At 40.0% G+C, this 21,473-nt stretch overlaps 1 long non-coding RNA gene across 1 annotated transcript in view; it reads left to right on the forward strand.

The window, feature by feature from the left end:
* The window catches only part of LOC106038601 (uncharacterized), a 96,428-nt gene that overhangs the window by 21,233 nt on the left and 53,722 nt on the right, over positions 1-21,473 (forward strand). Inside the window, exons 3-11 of the long non-coding RNA XR_010834683.1 lie at positions 3,542-3,691; positions 8,315-8,390; positions 8,908-9,026; positions 9,794-10,239; positions 11,786-11,932; positions 12,870-12,934; positions 14,580-15,696; positions 16,041-16,238; positions 17,428-17,500. This is a non-coding gene — a long non-coding RNA (uncharacterized lncRNA). The remainder of the gene's footprint in view (positions 1-3,541; positions 3,692-8,314; positions 8,391-8,907; positions 9,027-9,793; positions 10,240-11,785; positions 11,933-12,869; positions 12,935-14,579; positions 15,697-16,040; positions 16,239-17,427; positions 17,501-21,473) is intronic.

The raw sequence follows: 21,473 nt of genomic DNA on the forward strand, positions 1-21,473 counted from the left end.
GTTTCTCTACCCTCTGACTTGCTGACCTTCTTAGGGCAAATACAGGTCTGATGTAACTTCCCCCGAGTCCCATCTGACACCGCTGCCTTTTGATCCCATCAGAGCAGTTTTATGATGACTGGAGGGAGCGCTGCAGAGCTCTCAAAGTTCAGTTTTTGTCTGCCCATGGTTGACCCCCACTGTCTGGAAAATCAAAACTTTATCTGGAGAGAGTCTCGTTGGCTGTTGGAAAGTAGCAGAGAACGGCAGCTATATTTAATCTTTAATAAATGAGCAATATTAGGTGTTTATGGAATGTCTGCAATAGTACATAGTATTAAAGTACAGGTTAATGTTGTTACTACTATTTTCAAGCAAGGGGAAGGTACTGTTACCTTTAATGAAGTGCTTATGGCTTTGTTGATTGCAGGAGTGTCCAGCTCCCCATGCTGCAGGACTGCAGAGTGCCTGAAGAGGTGGTGTTCAGCTTAGGTTTGTGTGTTCAGGCCTATCTGGTGAGACAGGAATTACTGACTGCTGAAATCTCACCTCCAGGTCTTGCACGATTAGACTGGAAGATGGCAGGTCTCTTGCAGGAGCAACTTTCTCCTCCACAAACAGTTCTGTCATTTTGGGGTGAGACTTGTTAAGGCCGAGGTCTCTGGTTTGGCCATATTGGGGTCAGATCTGTTTGTCTTGAGTCAAGGTCTGGATAAATTAAAAACAAAGAAGCACAAGACTGGTTTTTGATGATTTATATCCAGATTGTTTATCCCTGAGTTTTGAAGAAATTTGTATCTGAGGGTTGGATTTCAGGAAACTTTCATTTGGGCAGTGACTGCTTAAAGTGTTGCAAGAACCCTAGAAACCTGAATTCTTTGTTCGTAAGCCATACACAGTGCAGACTACAGCAACAGCAGCAATCTGTTTCTCCAGGAATTGCAAACAAGCTTAACCCTGAGTTGGAAAGACCATACTCTGGAGAGGCAAAAGGAAATTCAATATCTGAGCTAAATGTGTTCTGACTTCCTTGGAAGAAAGCCTGCCAACTGCACAAAGTTATGATGATGATGTGATGAGGACCCATCGTCCACTGAGGCCTCCATGAGGCAATGACATTCACGGAGGACTGCAAAATATGCAGTCCCACAGGGCGGGAGGTATGGAGGTAGGCAGTAGGCCTTTATTATTCTTACCCTGCTATACTTGAATGCCTTGGAGAGCTTCAAGGTAAAACTTTTGATGTCCCTTTTACAATGATCTGTTTCTTTATGTATTTTGAAATATCTGGTTCCAATGGTACTAAAAATTTGCTGTGACTGAGAACTTTTCCAATGCAAAGTACTTGTTAAAATACAACACGTGTCCAGGCCAGACTAGACCAGGCTTGAATAAAGATTGTACTATTCTCCAAATTATATTGAAAGTTTGGCAATTTTCTTGAGCTTACAAAGTAACTTTCCATTGAAGTCTAATTATAGGCTTAAATGTAGAAAGGCTTTCCTGTTATATAAAAAATAATAGTGACCTTTACTAGGTCCAGTCTGTAGTTTTGAAGCCTGATATTCAGGGACGTGTTGCTATTTGGCTCTTTTTTTTCCCCTTCTCTTTTCAGCAAGTAATTCTAAAAGACAGTGTCATCTTTTCCAACCCCTTTTCTGAGCAATGCCATTTGTGTTTGTCAGCCCAAGCTTCGTCCCAGTCTGATAAATGTTCACGCTGGTCTATTTGTTACCTTTCTATGTGCTGCATTTTTGTCTCCCTTAGTGTGGGTCTGTTTTCATTCTTACGGTATGCTGTTTGGCCCTAGCTGATGTTTGTCTTCCCCAGCTGGAGGTGGATGCCACATACTACTACTTCTCAATCTTTTCTGTTTGAGGGAATTTTGCTACAGTACCAAGCAGGTGGCATTTTCTGATAAAGCAAAGGTACTCTCTCTTTTCTTGCTATCAACATAGTCCTCACAGTCAGGCATTTGGAGTCTGAGAGTGGAAAGTTGCTTCTTATTTATTCGCCTATTTCAAATAGCCTTAATGCAGCTACCTGTGTTGTCAATCTGTTAAATTCAGTGAAAGCTCTGGATTCCCAGTGCTGCTGGAACGTAGGTTCCTACCCCAAAGCTGTGTTTGAAGTCTTTATGTCAACTATTTTGCACCTCAGTTTATACATTATGAAACTGGATGTAATGCTATCTGAACAACAGTGTCATCGGACAGAAGAACGTGCATTTGCAATGTATTCGTAGTATTTGTGAGTCTTCTGTCAGAAGATTAGATGGGAAAAAGTTATGGGGGGAATGGTGTGCGTTGCTGCTTTTAGTCATTACTCTCACATATTTTCCTAATGGCTGTTTTTTGCTCAGGAGCTGACGGATTTAATTTGTTCTGTAGTTTGTGGAACACAGGTGCAGCCCTGAGAAGTGATAAATGCCTTTCTTGAGCGCTTCCATTAGCTTCAGCTTCTCGCAGGACTGGGCCTACAGTTTATTACTGATAACCCAGATACATTGTTTGTTGATCTCCTACTTGTAGGAGATGTTCTGTGAAAAACTATCTTCTTTGATTCCAGCAGTCTTCACAAAATTCTTTCTGTTGAAGTTTAGTTTATTATTTTAGGGTTTTCCACTACAAGTGAGATTTATACTGCACAGCGGTGCCAAATCAGGGCAAGAGCTTAAAGCCTTTAGTACAAAATATTTTCTACAAGTGCTTGATACACCAGATAAATTCAATCGAAAACAGCTATTCAAATCTTCCTAGAGCAAATACCAGGCAGATTTTTCAAGGAAGGCTTGTGTATGTGCTTTATTTTTACTTTTATTCATGTTTTCCTCATCTTTCTTTCCTTAGCTTATAAACAAGAAAGGCCTAAAATTGTACTTTTGTCGATCTCATAGACTTTTCTGTTTGGATCCATATATTCCTTATAGCTCTTGGGAAAGTAGTCAAAAGCAAAATTCTTCATATTGATTATAGGAACTCAATAATTAGACTAGCTCTTTCTGACATAATAAGGCTAGGCAGGTACTTCTTTATTTGGAACCTTAGATTCAGATCTTGAATTCGTTATACTGGCAAATAAACTACTTTCTTATAGTACCATAAAGCTTTTCCACTACTGACAGGGAAAAAAACAGGGGCAAAAAGGCAGGTGAGAAGGACAGAAGAAGAAGACTGATATTTTCTTCTTAAAGAATTCATAAATGCTGGTGTAAGTCTTATCCAACGTGAGGTATGTAAAATATTAGAGATGTTCCTTCTCTATCAAGTTTCATTTTTGCTTCAATAAATAGTCTAGATATGTTTTAGGAATCCTCTATCCTAAAGGTAGCTGTGACTTGGAACAACTCAATCTCAGGAATCTCTGTAGAGCTGCTGCTTACAAGAGAAATACATGGTCTGATTTTCCAAACAAAGGGTGTGAGATCATTATTAAAGTCATTCCTTTTCTCCTATCTTTGTATGCTTGTGTGTGATTTTGTAAAAATGAGCTAACACCATTAGAGGTTAGTGTCTTCCCATTATTTATGGGCTGTTACAATGATTTACTGTTTGTATTGCAGCAGCACCGAGTGCTCAAGATTCCCATATGCTGGGCACCATGCAGACAGCGAGTGAAGTTGGCTCCTGCAGGGAGGACTTGCTGTTTGTTGGCTTCAGCCCTGCCTGGGGAGGAGTTGGCCTTGCTCCTGAAGCTCTCCAAAGGGATGCAGGTTTGTGTTGTCACTGTTCTTGAAGCAGTCTGGTTTCTTCGTATTCCTCACTTACCTGTAGTCTGTCAGGTTAACCTAACTACATGGGTTAGCCCAGGGGGGTGTTTGTGTGCATTAATCCTAAAACCATGCTGAGAAAAAGAGGGTTGAAGAGTACATTGCTTTGTGTCCTTCCAGTGGTGGTACTCCTGTCTGATTTTGATTTGAGCAGGTGAAAGACTCGATAGCCCATTAGCAAGCATTTGACCTACTATGTTCCCCATTTCCCTTTCCAGCTTTGACGCTTAATATAATTTATGTGGCAATTACATTTCAGTTGTAACTCAGTTCCTGGTTTTGTTCTTTTTACAGAAATTAGTACCGAAAGGCATCGTGCTGATAGAGGGCTTGGAATAACCACCAAGCTATTTGTCTGTTTAACATACAATTTGCAAAGACAGCATTTTAATGAGTGGGAGAACACAATTGGGCTAACTGTACTTTAGAAGCTCATCTCTGGTTTTCAGACTCATTGAATTTCAGGCTGTAACATCAATGCTGAGTGATACCACTAAAGAACTGTGAAATGGAGAGCTACCCTGTTCCCCCCTCCTCATTCCCCCTGCAAAATAAAAAGCAGGGGAGAAAAACAATGCTACTCTGACTTATTTATCTTTATCCAGTTCCTCTGTCAGTAAGGGGATAAAGCGAAAAATTCAGAACAAAGTAACTTAAAAAAATCAAAGGATTAAACCCCTATGTATGTGATCCTGATGAATTGGATGATTCAGAAGATGTTAACCAGAGCAACAGCTGTAATGGAAGGAGAGCCTGTAACAAACAGGTTTTCTGATTTATCGGGGTAATCAAGCATAGAAGTGGGCAGGCACTGGGTGGTACAGAATACCAACATTTTTTTGTGCTGCCTGGGAGATATATTTGAACCTTTAGGGAAGAATTGCCCCCCCCCCCCTTAATTCCACTGCATATTTTTTTTCTTCTTTTCCTGAAAGTGTAAGTAGGGCACAAGCATTTCTTTGAATCTCATTTTTAAACTTGTTTTAAATCTTCCTCAACTTAAAATGGTTATTGCTTGTTTATTGCTGTTAGTAATGTAACGACCTTGCAGGAGACTAATCCTGCTTCGGGAGAACTCCATTCCCTAACATAAGGGAGGAGGCAATATGTGCAATATGTGAGGGGAAATGGGCAAATAGAAATCTGGATATGCTGGGCTGCTTAGAGAAATGCAACAAATACCCTCTGCTGTTTTCAATGTAGTTTGGTTTAGTAGCAATTAACGGTCTTTGGATTGAAAACTTTTTAAAAGAAATCCCTAAAATAACTCTTAAAAACCACCTTTAATGGCATTTTCCTTTCCTGCTAGTGCTACGTCCCAGTCTCTCTTTTATGTGTAAAATCAACAGGAACATGATGCAGACCAAGTTTAACATGACTCGACTGTGCCCGTGTTCTTAACAATCTATGTTCAGTGTGGTGGGACCGAGGTTTTCACCAAATTTTGTCTCTTATAGTACACGTTACATTTTAAGATGCTTTGCAAGTTTAATGCAGGGAGCGTTCCCTGCAGTACAGGCTTGATGCTCCCTGAAATCCCTCAAGCAGTATACCTGCTGAAAAATGCCACATCTTGGTATTTATTGGACTGGGATTTTTTTCATGCAGAGCTGTTTCCTTCTTGAGATCAAATTCATGAAGAGAAGCCCTACCTTGGCTGGGCAAGACTAGTGATTCCAGTGATTTTGAGCTTACAGAGGTCTGGTTGCATCACCTATTTGTTCCTCTTCATTATTGCTGGCTATTTTGCCAACAGCACGAAGTGTTCATTTCAGTTTCCCGTGTGGTAATGGCAGCCTCTTTCACATGGCCATAGCACCTTCCGAAGCTCCCTCTGTGCAACATCAGCCATAAGTAATCAGCATATATAAATTCCAGCCACTTGGGACTGGAAGGAAGAAAGCACTGAATTACCTCTCCCCAACTCTTGTTTTCACCAGTATTGCTGTATTTTCTTAAGATCTTTCTTAGTAGCACGTTTGTCTGTTGTATGTTTGTTAAGAAAATAATTTTTGTTTGCTTGTTGCAAGGAGGAAAGTTCACTGCACGCATGTGATATTTGTTTGGTTTCCTGATGTGGTTCCTGAAGCCAGAGTGCAAAAATGTTGATACAGCCTCTTGAGATGATTATCATAGGGAAGTAGTCTTTTCTATTGTGTGTGCATGCAGTTGCCCAGACTTACTTTTTTATGGTTATTATGCATCCCTTAGAGCAGGGGTTTAGTGATAATATTCTTTGTTGCATTTTTCTTTTTTTTTCTTGTCTTTTTTTTTTTTTTTAAATAAGATGCATGGTGTTGTGGTAAATAATTTCTCTGCAAGTGTTTGAGTGAAGCTGTTCCCTAGTTGTGAGTTTAATACTGTTTCTATTCCCTAACTGGATGCGAGTTCAAAACCTTTGTCTGTTCTTAGCTTTCACTACTTGCTAGTTCTGCTGCTGGATTTGCTGCAGTTACTGTGTGAGATGAATTTTTCTGTGCCTGGGAGCCCAGTCACAGTCTGAGAATCCATTCTACTAGGCAGAATCCAGTATCTGCCTAAATGAGAAACCTCTTAAAAATAATGTTGGAATAGTATCACAGGGCATCCAAACAAGAAAAAGAAATTAAAAACAAATGAAGAAAGCAGACTGCCTTTTGTGCCTTCAGGTGCAGTAAATCTGGGCTTTCATAAATATTTTCCCTGAGTTTGTGATTTCATAGCTGAGTGCCTCCCAACAGAACCACCTCTTTGCCAGTTTTTTACCAGCCCCAAGCTACTGCTCTCTCCCCTCAGCCTACCTAAAATTCTCTGCTTCCAGCACCCTCAAGTCAAAGCCCCTGACACTCGTGTGGTTGCCTGCCTGGTTACAGCTGCTGCCTCCCTTCTTCCCTCTTGGTAGCTCCAGCTCTTGCCCTCTCCTTGGCCATCCTGGTCAACCGAGTCCACCTGTTTGTTCTCCTCTCACTGCAGAAAGCAGTTCCCCATCTTCTGGGGCATTGCTCTGGTAACAATTTAGCAATTAGCTCTGGTAGCGATTTAAGAAAACCTGGACGCCAGCTGGGACTTCCAAGGAAGAAAAATAAGATGTGTCTGAGAGAAAACAGGTGCACCCCAGGTCTGGGATCGGTGAGCTCTAACAATACATCTGATGAGGCAGCAAAAATATTTTGGGTAACCTTAAGAAAAGCTGTCTCCTGCACTACATTATCATTACTAATGGCACATTCCTGGTTTCAGTAACTATATCAAGGGTGTTTATTTTAGGGAGAAAGGGCACAGTTTATTTTGCACAGAAGGTGTTTGGGAATGTTTGTCATGATGTGTCAGTGACAATTCAAAAGACCTGGTGTTGCCCTCTTTGCAAATCACCGTTTGACTCCCTTGGATCCCATTGCTTTAAGTTCTTGGTATTGAAGACGTCTCCCCCAGTGAAATGTTGATAATATTTTTAACAAAAAGAGCTTTCGTGTTATTGATATCTCCAATAAACTGAGCTCCAAAAGCATGTTTTAACCTGTGTATTTTGTAAACACGACATGAAAAATTCACAGAGAATTTCTGTTACATCCTGAGGCAACTGGGAGTCTTTTCCAAAGTGAAGGCAGGGGAGCTACATGGTGTATGAGGAAGAGAGCGTGAACAAAGAGAAGCCCAGATGGGAACGTACAAGCAACTGAACTGGCAATTAGTCGGTCTCGTGCATCCGGCAAAAGCTATTTATTCTACTGTGGCTTCAAGACAGGCTGCCTGGTGGAGACACAGGGTATGCTGCCAGAAAGTTCTGTGCAGGTTCAGGGACTTCACCTTCCTAAACAGCACAAGGTTTCGCTGATGTTGACTCCTGCTAGCACAGATGCACCAGTCCCTGGAGTCCCACCAGTGTAACAGTGTCAGCTGTAGGATGTGCATTTTCCATGCCCTGAGCTGACCTTGGGTGTGCAAAACTCTGGCAAAGCTTTACAGTGTAGACATGGCCTGAGGCAGATGGAATTTGCCAAATGTAGTGTTTAATGAGACAGCCAAGTGAGCATTATACACAGCGAGTTCAGTAATGCCCCTAAGGGCTGGGGTCCTCAGAATGTGCTGTGTTGGAGCAAAAGGAGCGACGGTGGAGCCGTGTAGGCCCAGCGCAGAGCCAGGCAAGGGGCATATGGTGCTTCGGAAGAGAGCTGTTGGGGCTCTCATACGATCTGGTATGTGATATTTGTTATAAACAGGGTTATTCTGAAAAGTATATTTACAGGTTTGAACAGGTTTCATCTCAAGTCCTGAAGTACAAGTTTCAAAGTAGTTGCACATTATTGTGTTCCCCTAAAATGTTGTGAAACCGTTGTCACAAATTCTGTACCTCACTGTGTCAGTTAACCTGCATGCCTGCGCACAAGGGAAAGTGTCATGTCATACAAACACATGGTTCAGACATGCCTATTGCCCTGTGATCCTCAACATATCTGCAATTGGAAACATCAAGAAAATATTAACAGGAGGATTTCTAAAGCGTTCTGAAGGACAAGAGGGGTTCTTGTGGGAGGGCTTTTTCTTACTCTCTTTTTTAAAGGCAAATCCTTTTACATTATCTCCTAGAAAAGCTGCTCACCAATCTCACCATTTGTGGATGAGGACCACAACCCATTCATCTGTGCATGAGGGAAGGCATGGGGTAAGGAATTCCTGTGTTTTGCACCTGCTGGCAGATGCAGCACCTTTTAAATGCTTTAGAAAATGAGACTACATTACTTTTTCTCACATTTCTAGATAAAGTTTTCTCTTTTCACAGAGCATTTTGCTCTTTTAGGCTGATTTAATCACAGATTAAAAACTATTAGAAACACGTTTTGAGAGACCTGGTTGGGCATTAGACCACACCCAGCAAGTTATGTCTTTTGCTGGCATAAGTTTAAATTGCAAGGAGAACCTAATGAGAGTGCTAAGAGTTGCAATTCTAAAAATGGAACTCTGTGAGCAAAATCTCCTTGTGCTTAAGGGAAATTAGGTCTACTTTATTGAGGAGGTAAGAAAATAAACATTATTATTGCTTGGTTCAGAAATGCTTTTAATTCAGCACAGTGATCTCTGTTAGAAAGGCATTTAGAGCTCACCTGCCTGAGAGTAGCTTGCTTTTGGACACTTGTCTTTAGATTGTAAGGTATAAGAAACTACTGCTATTTGTTTTGTAGAATTTGGATCTGTTTGTGAGATGACACTCACAATGTTGAGATGACATCATGATACAAATGTAAGTTCACATCAGATGGCAGCTCTGGAGGACGGTAGCACAGCACTGCAATAGGCTAAGGTATATGCGAAGAGGGGAAAAAGAGTGAAGTTTGAAGCGTGGCATGTTTGGTTCCCCCTTCTCCCATTTCTGCTCTGTGAGCACAACCTAAAACAGATCCCCTGCTGGTAAGGAGGTCACACAGTTTATTTCTGTCATGCTCACGTGGTCTTGTCAATAACAGGGGAGCATGAATCAGAAGCTTTTTTTAAAACCAAAATACATGGTGTCACTTTGTGTTATGATAGCATCCAAGGACCAGTTAGGATCAGGGCTTCATCTGTTGCAAGCTGAATCTGTTATGAGATGAACACATTGTGTTGATCCACTGAAAAAAATCCAACCCAAGATGCAACAGAGGAATGCAACAAGCCGTAGGAGGGGAAGAGAGGGTAAAGGAGCTGAAGTGATGGGTGGTCTGCACAATGCTAGAAAGGAGACAAAAGGCTATATGCTAAAAACTGTCACTTAGAACTATATAGGCAAGTAACTGAAAGATAAGACTTGGAACAGGGGAAAAGACCTTTGTTTAACTAAACACTAAAGACATCTGAAAGATCTTGAGTTGATGTGGGGCTGGGGTGGGAGGAGGCAGGACAGGCAGGTGAGCAGATTAATGGCATTGTTGCAGCTTGCCCACACAATGTTTGGGATTTTTATTTCCTCAGTTGCATTTATTTGGTGGGGTATTGTTGATACAAGCTTGGTCTAGAAACATAAAACCAAGTCATTTGAAAAGGTCTGGCTTTAGGAGAAATGTATTCCTGTGTGCTCCCACTGTTTTTCAGGGCTGGTGACCGATGCGTGAAAGTTTGATTGACAAGGGAGGCAAGTGCAAAACAAATTGGAGAAGAAATGAAGAAACTCCTCATGCTGAGGATGTAAGATGGGGAGCAGAGTAAATGAAGCTAGATTATTACATAGTCCAAAAATATTCCTCTTTGTCACATCTTCTACTTATTGAAGGCAATAGTATGTTCTCCAGGCTATTAAATGAAAAATAAGAGATAAAATGTCAGAAAGGCAACTGAGTTATCTGTGGAAGGATGCTACTGCCATCTCTTGAAGAAAAAATGGATGCTTAATGAGAATTATAAAAATTATAAGACTCTGGCTAACCACAGTCTCCTTTAACCTGAGCACTTCTGCTGGAACAAGAGCATGACATTCAAAATCTTCCTGTCTCCTGGAAAATCTGTGGAGTCGGAGGCAGTATCTTGGAAACCTTGGTTAGGTATGTAGTATTCAGCAGTTTCACAGATGAGCTTCCAGGAAACCTTTACAGATTTTGCAATAAAAATAGCATTCATATATGACTTTGTTTATGGTGGGGCCCTACAGTGAATTGTTTGGGTTTTGTCTGTAAAATTTCTAGCCAGTTGGTCTTGCTAAGAACAAGTGTAAGTTGGAGCAGTATGGCATTTAAACCCTATGAGAAGAAAGTAATATTTGAAGGGAAATCATATTGTGGGCCCAGCAAGTTTGACATTGACTGCTGCCAGAGTTTTAAATATTATTGAGTTCAACAAACTTTTCCATCAAATTCCAGAATCATCTGGAACATTCCCTTTTACGTGAAATAAATGCTTGTGAGCTGCCAGGTGATTAACAATGTTTGCTGAGATGTGAACAACGGAGGGTGCCTCAGGAGACTCTGCTTTGTTTTGCTACTGTAATTTCCAGTAAAGATTTGGTCAAGACTTGAAACTCTCAGATGATGTATTTTGCAGCTTTAAGTTAAAATTCAGACCTGCCAAAAGGTTCTTGATTGCTGGCTTCTCAGACTGAAACCACCTAATTTTTCCATTGTGGTTTGTATATCTAGTTATAGATGACCATTTTATCTCTCTTGCTTCAGAAAAGACAAACACTGTATCACTTCCTAAGTGAGGGGAAAAAAAAACACACCACCTAGTAAAATATTAGTAAGATTTTTCAAAGAATTACAAATTAATCAGATATTGTACAAATAAACACTGAGAGTCTAGGCTGTAGTGAAAAGATTTACACCCTAACAGAGATGAGCCATTGGTTACATTTCAAGGAAAGGGTCGATGTGGAGAAATTAATGGTTTTGGGGAGAAATCTAAATTGAGAGGGCATTTGGCGGGCAAAATGAAAAACTAATCAAGCATAAAGAGCAGCAGAAGCTTGGACACAAAATAAACAAAAGAAGCAGCAAACTTAAGGAGGAAGAAATAGAAAGAGCATAGAATTTAGAAGTGAAAATGAAAACACGGATGCCTTGAAACCTCTAAGGGATATATTAAGGATTGATAGTTAATAGGGTGATGTTCTTAGCAATTTCTTGCAGATGCAAGTTACTGTGAAGAGACTAAGTATTATTTTCAAACCGTGAGCCATGTGTAATGCCAATGCAGCACCTGCTAATTTTGTTAATGCAAGGGGATACTTAGATAGCATTGGGTCTTCAGCATTTTAAACTATGCCTCCCTCGCTGTTCCTGTTCGTGCAGTTCTGCAGAAATTGCAGTGGTCCTGTGGGCACAGTCAACAAGTGTGCCTGCAGTGGTTTAGCTGGCAGTGTATTGGGTCCACCAAGCATCTGAGACGTTGCAGTGGAACTTTTTTGATTTCAATATTGATTATACCATACTCTCAAAATCCCTTGGAAATGCTTCTGAATATAGGCATGTTCTACTTTCATGGAATAAATGGGCATGGGAGGCAGTGGGAAACCTAGTTTTAAACATGACAGGAGGGTGATCTGCAACAGTCTTTGTTTTGCTGACCATGTTTTGCAAAATCTTTGTTTTGCAGGACCATGATATCCCTGATAAATATATATATATGTGTGTGAGAGTGCACTTGCATCACATATACATTGATATATTTATAGCGAAACTATAATGGAAACAGCACAAATGTGGTAACTAATGACTAGCGTACTCCACAGTCTTCTTCCAGGTAAGAAACCGTAATTTATGCATCTCCATTGTGCATATGTGTGTATTCCTTATATTTGTGTAATACCCAGAATGGACTTTTTCATGGTTGTGAGCTGTGTTTTTTAGGTCCTTAAACGAATTAGACTGTAAAGTGGGAGTTTTAAAAGTTTTAAAGCGTAAATAGTAAGTGGGAGTTTTATTTTCTTGGGAGGAAACTTTTATAATTCTTTTATTTTTCCAGTATGGTTCTTTTGTTTTGTATGTTACAAAAAAAACACACACACAAATGGTCTTGCAAAGTGTGAGCAGAGATGACTTTGTTGGTTTCTGTAAGAAACAGAATGTGAACAAACAAAAACCTCTGCATAGGTAGTTGAATAGAAAACTTATTAAAAGAACTATTTTAGCTATGATTTTTGAAAATGTGAAAAAATAGGGCAATACTTGGATTTTCAAAATTAAGTTAGTACAATTAGTTAAATCTGTTGGTCACTTTTACCTTTTCAGAGCTGAAATCCAATTAAATGTATTTAAGCAGTATTTGCAGAAAAGATGCGTTTGGAGCAGAAAAGCATCAGATGCATTTTAACATTGCTGCTTTCTAAGCTGTATAAATGCAGGTTGAGGAAGTAAATGATGACTGATACTAGCAATTTCAAGTAGCCTTCCTTCTTTGTGTTGCCCTTCAGCTGGAGACAGTATTATTTTTCATTAACTATGAGGAGTATGAATTACCTTTCCCTAACTGAAATACATGTGTGTGACACAGCATTGGCACAGTAAATGCACATTTGCATGTCAGTTGTGCACCAAATAAGAGTAATTCTTCTGAGGGATGTTAAGATATGACCTCATTCTGACACTGCCCCTAGATTATTTGTGTCATAGTACTTAGCAACCTGTGAAGAAAGGTGAGAAGGCAGCAAAAAGTCTGACAGTCTCTCTTCTCACACTAGTTTGGAGGTTCCCCATGTAAAGCAGATCACATCTGCAGGAAACTTTCTGGGATGAAGAACCTCAGGTAGAATGTGCTTTTTATTATTTCTTTATTGGATTTATATATTCAAGAAGATAGTTACTATAAGGAGACCTTAAAAAAATTACTTTGGAAAGAAAACTGAGTTTGCTTGAAAAATAATGACAACATATTTTAGGAAAGGACAAAATCCTAAAATTATGCTGAAATGCTGCAATGCCAAATAACCTCGCAGAACAGTCGTGGACAGCAGCCAAAGGGACATGAAAGTCAGATAAATCAGGGAAGCATCTCAGATGGATTGTCCATGAGAAAAGCCAGTTCAGTTTTGCGAGTCAGCAAGCCGCATAATGCTTGGGGCAGCTTTCATTACATAACCTGTGCAACTGACACTGTAGTCTCTTGGGCGAGAGCCAGCATGGGGGGAGCTATGTAATAATCTTGCACCGGCGGGAGAAGGAGGAGGTGCACCAGTTGACCTAGGAGGCATTTCCCCTACGCGTCAGAAAGCACGGACAAGCCACGGGGAGCACTAGGCCACCAAGTAGCCTCCTGTCCAGTTAGTGGCTCACCTTCAGTTTTTAAGTGTCTCATGGAAGTGCTGAGGAAAAGCAAATGTAAATGTTATGTCTTAGGGATATCAGCCCCTGTCCGAGTATAAGAAACTGCCTTTCAGTGACAGCTTTGAGGGGCTCCTAGTTCAAAGGGTTTCAGAGATGTGGAGAGGGAGCTATGCACATGGCCATCTTCCTCTCTATCAGTCACCCCTTGTTGATGGCAGATAATTAAGGAAAAACATCCCTCCTAAGCAGTTCTTAGAGGACAGAATATTAGCGTGGGAGGGCACAGCTACAAGGTGACAGATACTTCTTCAAATGACAGAAAAATTTTTCTGTGGAGGCTGAAAGTGTCGATGTAGAGAGAGCTTTTGCTTGTGTCTCAGACCTTCTGATGCAAGTGGCTATTTCAGTGCCTGATAAAACACTCAGGAAGAAAATCACAGTTTTAAGGCTTTATTTTAGAGCGTTTTTTGCTCTTTGTAAGTGTAGTGATCTTATTGTGGTTTTATCTTTTGTGATTAAAGGACTACTGGCAGATATCTTGGGACTAAAATGTGGGGTAGACTTTGCTTTTTGTTTTGCTTTTTACAGAGTCTGGAATGAGTGGGAATATCTGTGAGTTGGAAAATATATCCACGAGACCACTGGCAACTGCAGATTTTGGTTTAAACATGACCCTGCTGTATTTAGTGTCAGAGCTAAAAAGTGAACCTGGTGCAAACAGAAGGTGACACAGAAAACTACAATTTGGCTTCCCCAAAACAGCAAATGCCAAAAATAAGCAAGATCCTAAATGCAAAAAGTGAATGCTTAAAATAGCTTAATCACAATTTTTATTGTTAAGGACCTAGCTCTGAAACTACACTGCTTGCTGCAGTGGCGTCTTACATACCTACACACTAGAAAGCAGCTCTATAAAATTAATTCCTTGCTAAAGCAACATACGCTCCAAGATTTTGGTATTTTTCTGATTTATTTCTCTCACCTGTCTTTGCATAAGCTCTCTGTTGACAATATTGAAATGTTTTCTAATCTGTTACTGGCGCATAGTAGCAAGGGGAAGGATGAGGAAAAGAGTTGGCATAAATAGCTCTTAACAAGTTGGTATGTATTTCTTTTTTATATCTCAGCCAGGGCTTTGTCAGAGTGGAGGAGCTGAGATAGGTTAATACTCAGACAGGCTGCTGAAGTTCCAGTCTGGTTTTCTAATTCAGAAGAGCAACTGGATGACATAAATGGTAGGAATAATTGTAAATTCTATGTGAAAAAAAAAAAAAAAGAAAGAAAGAAAATGGAAGGGAATCCTTGAAACTGTAAGAAAAGGTCTAAAGGAGTCCTTTAAAAAGAAAAACAGCTTCAAAAAATTTTATAGTCCCAGTGTGAGTGTTTTGCTTATATTTCAATAAATATTTTATCTCACTGATGTGGCCTTTAAACTTACGTTATGGCATTTACTTGCCATCTAGTTCCAATCAAGCAAATCAAAAAGGCTGAAGGGTAATCAGTGAGCTGCCCTTGAAAAAGTACAGTCATGCTTTCTACAAGCAGACTGGACAAAGCCAACAAGAAAAGACTAATTACTTATTTAGTTTCAGAATTTGTGATGTTGTGAGGTTTTGAGATTGTAAGAAAACAAAGAAAACAAAATATTATTATTATTTTTTGTATTTAAAAACTACAAATATGACAGGCTATCTAGGTCCTGTCCTGTGACCGTGTTGTGTGAGCTGCTGGGTTTCTTCATCTGCAGAGCACCCCTATGCATGTTTGGCCCTGGAAGCATTAGCCTGAGGAGGACTGTCCTGCTCTGCAACACAATGGTGTTGCCCCTTTGTTCCCCATGGCGCGTGAAATGCATATTTGACTGGGTTAGGGGCAAGGTCTGCTGTGTTCATCTACTTTAGTTCCCTTCCATTCTGATCGACAGTTGAAAGGATACATATTTGATCTGTAGCAAAAAAATGTTTAGTCTTTTCAGAGCCCTCCTCATCTCTGGGAAGCCTTTATGGGAAAAAATAACAGATGAGGGAAGATGATGACGATACAGGTTTGGGGAAAATATTGGTCCTAACATGTTTCTTTCATTTTCTTTCTCTTCTTAATTTACTTCTTTTATTTTATTTTTTTCCATGTGCGGTTTGAATGGAGAGAAACACAGGAGACTTAAAAAGAAATCTTTAGCCAGAGTGTCTGCTCCCTCACCACAGACTCTTAGAAGGTTCTCTTCCCTCATCCCTAAAAGTAAAGGTGATCTTAGTTTATCTTGCTTCTCAGCTAGCAGAAAGCCATCTCAATATTTGAAAAGCACCAAGTTTGTTTGAAAAACATGAGTCTTGCAAAGGATTACATTGGAAGAGGGGCTAAATGAGCTGGGAATGGGGGAGAATTCTGAGGACTCTTAACTGGCAGAAGGAAAAGATAGGTAGGGAAGGAAGAAGCTTCCCTGCCTCCTGAAATGTCACATACCTAGAACTGGTCCTATGTAAACTATTAGAGCTCCCGAGTACTGGCATTTATACTGTTCTTAAAGTGAGACCTAAGGATGGAAAACTGATCATCTGAGTTATTTTGGGTTTTTTTATTATGTTCAGGGATTAATTTGGATGACAACAATGGTGTTTTTAGTGCAACAAGTAGAATTTAAAAAAGCAGTCTGGCAGAAGATCTGAGAAGCAGAAGGTGAAAATAAATAAAATGGAGCAGTGAAGAATGCAGAAAGAAACAGAAAGCGTTCAAAGGCATGTAAACGTGATGAAGGCTGGAGCCAAATTCATGTGCAAACATCTAAGGTAGAAATCCTCTTCCCTCTTTTTTCCCTTCCCCTGACAATGTGCATATACAGCCCCTACCCCCTCCTGCGTTTACTCTCATGACAGAATTTAAGTGATGGACCAGAGGAAAAAGGACGCAGATGTGACTACGTGGGAAGTAGCTTTGCCACTCACTTGTGGATGGGAACCACATCATCTTGTGTAGTTTGTGGGAGGGGGATTTATTCTTTTAGCATTTTGAGAAAGACTTATGATTCTACCTGGATTTATGTACAATAGCTTTCCTGTCTGTACTCTTTATCTTTCTTTGAGAGCTCTCTGACTAAGTTATTTTCCTCCTGGGATGTATAAAGTATACTCTCACCTTCACTGGGATAAGAGACTCTTGAATACAAAGGCCTCTGCTGAAGAGCGCTTGCAAATATTGTCCATTCCCATCAAATTTCACCTGGAGCTCATCTGTAGGGCCTAACTTTGGTTGGGTCATGTGGTAGGGCATTAGAAACTCAAACTGGTATTGCTATATGCTGAGATCCTTGTTATAGGAAGTTTGCACCAAACCTAGTAAGCTATTTAAGCTTATGTTTAATTGTAATGATTTTTCAGTCATCTCACTGAAGTCAGTGGTGTAACGCCGGAGCTTAAAGCTGAAATCATGCTGAAGTGCTTTGCTGGCTTAATGCCCAAGCTGGCTTTCAGTGTGTTATAGGCAGCCTTTCCTGGGATGATGGTGAATTAGAATTGTGCTAAAGTGTTTCTAGCAAGATGAAAAATCACCTCCCATCTAAGGGTTTTATTGCTTTTTCCGCTTTCTATGAACTCAAAAATGAGGCCATTTGTATGAAAAATGGCACTTGAGAATATGAAGTTTCCAGAAGAAATGGGGATTCCTTTTCTCACAGGAGTTGAATGGATGGTGCACAGTCTGTTTTGAAGAAAAACATGATACTGTCTCTGGAAATGGTGCTCCTATGTGAAGCTTTGGACCTGCAAAATTGACTAAATTCTGTGAACTAATTCTAAATTAAATTTACCTTAGTGCTCTGATCCTGTACTGATGTCTGCCCGAAGCCACTGTGATAGGGCTTCAGAGATGCCTGTGGGTCTGCATGTCTGGGACTATTTGCTGATAGGTGTCTGTGTACATCGGGGTGATGTTGTATGTTTTGTTCTCAGAGTCTGTTAACAGTTGTCTTTGAAATTTCAGAAGAACTGCTTAGTGAGCCCATCCAAAATCCTGCTTCTGATGAACAGAGGGCTGGTGTTTGCAGAACAAGAAAGTAAGTCGTGGTCAATGATTAAACAGATTCTCCTCCTCTTTATTTCTGCAGACACATTTGCCCTGAGATAGGCAGGGTGCTCCTGAACAGCCATATTCTTCTGTAGTTTGTCATTGCATAGCGAGTAATTTGAAACCCTATAATTTGTTTAACGGCATTTCACTACTTAGCTTGCAGAATCTCTGTGAGAAATACTCCAGGTCCCTTGACCTTATTTTTTCAGATTTTTTTTTTTAAACAGCACGTGTGGAATGTGTTTTATGTATTATATTTCCTCTGTGGATTCATCTTTGACATCCAATGTGTGAGCTTTCCTTATAATTAGTTCTGATCAGTACAGCTAGTTCTGGTACCGCTGTAGGTAGTTTGACTCGGTTTTCTAATTGGCAGTTGTGAAACACTTTCAGGGTGCAGTGTTGTTGCTGAGTGGGAAGGAGCAGAGTTCTGCCCCTAGCTGATTTTGTGTTGGAAGTCAGAGGATACCCATGCTATGCTCACTTTTCTGTGCTCATAGCAGGGCCATGAAATCTGTGATCAAATGTTTAGTGAATGCATTCAACACACAAATTTCCAGTTTGTACATTAGTTAGATAAATTTATGCCTCAGCTGGATGAGGTTTTATTCCTTGATTTGACAAGCACTCTCTTTACAAACATCTGTAAATTTAGTAATGCCAGTTGGATTTGATTGTTTCAAGTGGCAACTGAAGAGGAAAACAAAAGGAGCATTACAGCAATTAAATGTCAATGAGCAGACTCATTGAAATTGTAAATATTCCTGGATTTTGTGCATTATTTGCTTTTTGGGGGGGGGTTGGGAATGGTTGTTTTTTTTTGCGGGGGGGACATTAATTAGTCATGGAAAAAAATATAAAGCTGCAGGAGGAAAAAAACAGACAGCTCTGGAAATGGTGTGAAGTTTTTTCTTTAGCTTTGGTTGTACATTTTGCCTCTTCTTTGTTGCCAACATTTGCAGAAGTCTTGCCTGTTTTCAGGGAGGGGTATAAGGGCACTGGAGAAATGTTGACTATTTTATTTATGATTATCACAATGGCATTAAATATCGCAAAGTACTGTCCATGCTGGTATCTGACTTTAGTGGCATTGATGCCAAGGGCAGAAACATCAGCAAGGGCAGAGAACACAGGCTGCGTTTTGGAAGCCTCTTTGGCCAGGCAACCTGTTGCACATGGGCTCAGAGCCTCTTCCCTGCGCACCCCAGCTCCTGGTGCTACCCTTGCGCCGGGCACACCCTCTGTGTACATTCTGCACATTCCACAAGTGACTTTGCTTATATAATCCTCACTGCGCTACCTTCCTCTCCCCACATAGGTGAACTGCAGGCTGCCCTTGCTTAAAACAGCACTGCCGTCCTCGCCCACCATCCAGGCTTACTATACACAAGTCAGTCTTAATTTCTGCTTCTATTTGGCTTGTTTCTAATAGCTAAACCAAGAGTCTCAGCCTTGGGGAGTTTCTTTTCAGGGCAGAGCTAAGACAGTTGTCTAGCAGCTGCAGAAGGCAAAGTGATTTTGTACGTTCCTGTGCTTTCTTGCATTGCAATCTTAAAAACTGTTCGCCCAGAAGAATGGGACAGCAGTCTCAGTCAGCAGTATTGATGATGGAAGGTTACAGGCTGAAGCCTGGCACATTTAAAGTAGTGCTATTAAAATAGATTTATCCAGGACATTAGTTCAGTTTTCAGTTGTTCTTGTGAGGTACTGGTGATTTCATAAGAATGAGCATTTTTGTATTTGGATTGCTTTACCAATGCTGTCAATAATTTGTCAGGAATGATTGGCAATAAATGATTTGCTGAAAATGTAATGACAATTTCAATGTTAATAACATCAATAAATATGGAATCTTCTATTCAGCAGCAAGTTGCATAAGCAAAGGAAGTTTTGTGTTCTAAAATTAGTTATTGTGCTTTACTAATTTAGGATTTTTAAATTTAAAATACAGTTTCCAAATATTTAAGTGTCACCTTTAAAACATCACCAGATTGAGCTCTAGACATCCCTGCTGGAACACACAGGACAGTTTTCATTATCAGAGCTGCAGCAGAGCTGCATTTCTGGCTCCTCCTGCACTCAGTTGGAATTGTGGGCATGCAGGAACTTTTGGAATGAATTGTTAGTTGTTATTAATTTCTTTGGGAAACACAAACAGTATGACTCATTATTAACTCAGGTCTTGAAAAATGCTGTACTCTTTGTTCACAATAAAGATAGTACTGGGAAGCACTGCCTTCCAACATTGACTTTAAGTATAATTTGAGTAGCAGAATTGTGAATGGGGACTTCACTAATCTGCACAACCCTGGAAAGCAGTTAGCATGCACAAAAGAAAAAAACACAGGCGTTCAAAATAGTGTGCTTTGTGTATTTAATGAAACCACCAGAATATGTCTGAGTGACATAGGACATACATTATGGTGTCACCAGCTTAAAAGCAAGTCTTCCCAAGTTTCTTTGCATTAGTTCGTGATCTGGGGTTTTAATTTGATGTCATATATTTGATCATTATATCCTGTTTCTTTTAAAATTCTTGGCTAATTTACTTTCTTTTGCTGTAATTTCCATTTTCAAATTCTTTGATAAGTGTCAGCCAATGCCTTTTCAGACATTTCCTCTGTATATAACCCAGAGAGCTGCTTAATCATAAGTCATATGTGCGGCAATATGGTTTTATTATTATTCATGTCTTTCTAAAAGCCAAATCTTAACTTGAGAGCACAATAGCTGAGTCTTTGAAAAAAGGGCAAGTGCAGTAAGTCACTGTGGACCCAACAATTTCTTTAGCAACCTGTCCTAATAAAGGACTCTGTACAGTATTTTGCACTCCCACATTCTGTCACCTGTGTGTCTTTGGATCTGTCCTTTTGCTCTTTTGACAGTCTTTGCTGAGGCAAGCTCTGCATAGGAAATCTTCCCAATTCTTTGCTGGGTTTCTTCTTGGAAAGAGCAGTCTTCCTTTGGGAGAGACCTGTGTGCGACCGAGTCCCTCCTTTACAGTGTCTTCTTTGGAGGTGGCAGCATTCCCAGTACCTATCAGCACTGAGTGCCATAAGCACCGAATTTCACATCTATCTGCTTAGTGAGGAATATAAGTAGAAATCAAAACCAGTTGTGCGAATGTGTTCTGTAAGAAAGCTGAAAAGAAATGCCTCCTGCCTATATGTACTGTAACTCCTCTGTCTAGATACTTCCATTGATACATTCTGTTTGCTCGTTGTAAATCTAAATTGCTGTGTCTGAAGATATTTGCAACTAGATCATCTAGGATAAAGCTACTGAGAGAGAAAAAGAGGGAGAGAACATCTAGCACAGGAAATATTTTCTTGGAATGCAGAAAAAAAATGGAGAAATGAACTGAAAAGAGGCATTACGTTGTGCACTGTTAAACATTCCAAAAATAAACTGGGAACATAAAAGTATCTGATACATAGTCTTTTTTTTCTTTTCCTCTCTTCTTCTCAGACATGTGTACTCATAAAATTTAATGGAGTAGAATTGCCTGAAAGAACTGGACCATTTTTAATATACCTTTCTGTGGCTCCTTGGTACATATGTGAACAATTTTAATGAAAAAAAAAAAAAAGAGAAAGGTTGGTTCATAGTGATTCTTAGACATCTCGTGGTTGATCATCTGTACCAGACAGATGGATTCGGTCACTGTAAGCCAAATAAATAAATTAGCACTATCTTTGAAATGTATAGCCACACTTGGCATCTGCAGTTACCATACTCCCTCCCCTCGGTTCAGATGCCTTCACCTATACTGCTGAACTGGCCTAACTTTATATTCTGTTTGGCCTTGAGTTAGAACAGAGGACCACCTGCATGAAAGAGATGTGAAATGTTATGCGTGCCTTTGTAATGGGATAGAGTACCAGAGTACCAAGTCTGCAAATATTTTACTGAGCAGGTCATGTATTAAGTAAAGCACTGAAAGGTAAAATGATAAATGA

The sequence above is a fragment of the Anser cygnoides genome, chromosome 13 (genome assembly GCF_040182565.1).
Source record: "Anser cygnoides isolate HZ-2024a breed goose chromosome 13, Taihu_goose_T2T_genome, whole genome shotgun sequence".
NCBI lineage: Eukaryota > Metazoa > Chordata > Aves > Anseriformes > Anatidae > Anser > Anser cygnoides.